The following is a 3,496-nucleotide window of genomic DNA, read 5'->3' on the forward strand; positions in this document are numbered from 1 at the left end:
CTGAGGAAATCTAAGAATTGAAACCTGTGGATTTTACTAATGTCAATTTCCTGGTTTAGATACCATAGAGGAGACCCGGTAAAGAGTACACAGAGCCTCCTTGTACATTTTTGGAAACTTCCATGAATCTATAGTGATTTAAAATTAAAAGTATTTTTAAAATGACATGCAATTTTCATAAGGTTCGCAACTGTAAATCGTCTCTTGAGCTTCGTTACACATCACTCATCCAGCTCCCGGATTCATTTAGTGTCTATTCTACAAAGAGCTCCTGCATTTATCTTGCAGTTATCATTCCCATCTTCTTTCTGAGATACACTTTCAGAAACAAAGAAAAGCTGCCTTCTAAATATGATTGTAAGAGAGCTTGCTAAGTGTGGGTAAAATGAATTAAATGAAAGAATGCTAAAATGGATATGTTAGTTCAGTGACTTTTAAATCACTGAGAAATTACCAAATTTTCGAATAAAAAGTCCAAGAACAAGAAACTCCAAACACTGTTAGTGTAAGAACTTCTGTGCTGCTTATTCTTTCTTGTCACTGAGTGGGTGAAGGATAAAGTGACATCAAACAGTGCAGCTGAGAGCTGATGCTGTTTTTCCGCATTGAAGCTAATGGGGTTGGGGCAGAGTGTGCTGTTCAGACAAGTCTTAAGAGAGCTCTTATAAACGGTGGTCAACTCCACAACATAGACACATGTTCAATGACAAAATCCAGTGGGGTGTCATAGAACCAAGCAAATTAAGCAAGGCTAGTTTTGCTATAATTATCTTCTGCTACCCACTCTGCCCTGTGACTTTCTGACCTGTCTGATGTCTATATTGGAGAGTTCTCCTTTCCCTCTGCCATGATCGCCCATTCTGTCCTCCCAAGATCTATCAAGTTCTTGACCTTGAGTTTTAGTTATGCTTCCCTGAAGCCAGGCATAAGATTATTTGAAGAAATGGATTTCTTAACTTATATTCCCAATTCTCTGTCAAAGAGGTTTCCAGACAGATGCACAACTATTCTATCCCTCTGCTTCTCTCAGCACTCTGGTCTTTTTAAGGTCTCCCCTGCTGAGACTCTTGTGTACCGTAGAGGGAAACACAGTCCATTACACCAATGCTGCTGCTACTAAGTCCCTTCAGTCGCATCCGACTCTGTGCGACCCCAGGGACTGTAGCCTGCCAAGCTCCTCTGTCTATGGGATTCTCCAGGCAAGAGTACTGGAGTGGATGCCCATGTCCTCCTCCAGGGGCTCTTCCCCACCCAGGGATTGAACCCACGTCTCTTACATCTCTTGCACTGGCAGATGGGCTCTTTACCAGTAGTGCCACCTAAGAAGTCCCATTACACTGATGCTTGGGCTCATCTCCTATAACCCTTGGTAGCTGTTTACCTTTAAAGTACATCCAAGGAACAAAGACATGATTAAAATTGCAGGCAGAGAAGGCTTTTCTGATTCCTGCTTTAGACCTCCATGTACTGTGCCCACCAACATAAAAGATGTCCTTCCCTCAATATTTGTCTTTGTAAGTGGCATAGTTGTCCAGTGAGATGTTTGTGTTTGTGACCACCACGGGGCAGTGATTCCATTCCTTTCATTTTCCCAGTGTCTTAAAAGTCAAAAGCATGAAGCTACTAGAGGATTTGTTCGTGACTGGCTGAGCCCAGCAGAAAGGCTCTCTTGTGCATTAGAGAAGAACAAAGACACAGGAGCAGCTCCTCAGGGGAGAAGATTTGGAATCATTAAAACTGCATCAAGAGTGAGGTGGCAGGATGGAGAACATGCTGGAATGTGCATTCATAGTCTTGTGGGTTCAGCTTGGAGGTAAGTTGCCGGTTAAGAGGTGAAAACTTATGGGCACATTTTTCCAAAGATGGGGAGGAGAGAGAGAGGAGTCTAGACACTGCTCATCCCAAGCTTTGTGTTGGGATTTTAAGCACTGCTGAACGGAAAGCTTTGCGTTGTTTCTGACTTTGTTCTCCTGAACAGGGCTGCGTGGAGAAGACCGAGTGGAGCAGAATCCTCAGACCCTGAGAACCCAGGAGGGGGGCAGTCTCAGCCTCAACTGCAGCCACACTGTCAGCAGCTTCATAGGGCTACAGTGGTATAGACAAGACCCCGGGAAGGGCCCTGAACGCCTCTTCCTGCTTTACTCAGCTGGGGATGAAAAGCAGAAAGACTGAGAGCCACCTTGTTAAAGAAGGGAAGTTCTCTGCACATCGAAGCCCCCAAACCCGAAGACTCAGCCACTTACCTCTGCACTGTGCAGACACAGTGCTCCCCAGGCACCTGCAGACTGTACCCCAAACCCTGAGGCTGCGGCTCTAGAATAAGGGCCTCTTTGCTGTTTTCCTGCCTCCTGAGCACCCAGGGCCTCTTCCCAAGTGGTCCTATGGAGAACGAACTCTTGTGATGCAGCCAGACAGCAGAGATTACTGGGCATTCTGTCCAGGATCCTAGACAGTCCCCACTGTGTGTCCATGGATCAGGCTGCTCTTTTAAACAGCCCAGAGCTTCCCCCGTGTAGATTCGAAAGGGATAGTGGTGGTATGGAGTCTTTGTTTCCAGTCTTGAGCCCCTTGAAAAGAAGCCACAGGAATGTACCTTCTTCCCTAAAATAAATTTTTTGGCATTCTCTTATAACAATCTGACCACACATCTGTAAGAGAATCTTTCCCAGTTTAATATACTCCCAAAGGTCATATCTCCACCAGCCCTATTACTACATTTCAATCCTTCTTAATAATCAAATTAGTTGACTGTCTAGACTTACTGTCCCCTCCTTGAACCTGACTTCTGTGAGCATTACTCCTTGAGACGCTCTCACTTAAACCAGTGGCTTTGGTGGTGATAAAGTCAATGATTATTTCTCAACCTCATCTCATCTGAGATTCTCACCTTTTCATCCTTTTTAAAAATAAAATTTCTTTTTTAATCAAAATAATACTCTCATTTATTTACAAAATCAAATAGCACTCTCTTTTTCTTCTCACTCTTCCACATCGTCTATTTTTGCCTCCCCAGAGGAACCACTTTTTATTCTCAGGTGATGACACTGACGTTTATCTCCATATTCAAAATGCTTCTTGGCTTTCTCTTCTCTCTCTCTCTGTAACTGAGGTACAACACATATAATAAAGTGTACAAAACGGAAGCTTAGAACTCAAAGAAATTTTACACTTGTTAATATCTACATGCATAGTGTATATTATCTCTGGCTTTCTTCACTCAGAATAATATCTTTGCAATTCACTGGTGTCACTTTGTGTATGTATTGTTTGTTCTTTTTTTAATTGATGTGTAGAGTTCCTCTATATGAATATCTAACAATTTAATTATCCATCCTCCCAGAAGTAGATATTTGGGTTGTTTGGATTGATTACAGTTTTGTGCTATTGTGTAAAAATCTGTGTGTGAGGGGAAAAAAACAGATTTTTTTCCTTCTTGTGTAGGGAAAAACCCAGTTCTGCCCTATTATGTCCTTCTTTCCTATGAGTCTCCTTTACT

The 3,496-nt window shown here is 42.8% G+C and overlaps 1 pseudogene; it reads left to right on the forward strand.

The window, feature by feature from the left end:
- The first annotated feature begins 1,686 nt into the window (after positions 1-1,686).
- LOC133067363 (T cell receptor alpha variable 20-like) lies at positions 1,687-2,490 on the forward strand (annotated as a pseudogene).
- The last annotated feature ends 1,006 nt before the right edge of the window (positions 2,491-3,496 follow it).

The sequence above is a fragment of the Dama dama genome, chromosome 12 (assembly GCF_033118175.1).
Source record: "Dama dama isolate Ldn47 chromosome 12, ASM3311817v1, whole genome shotgun sequence".
NCBI lineage: Eukaryota > Metazoa > Chordata > Mammalia > Artiodactyla > Cervidae > Dama > Dama dama.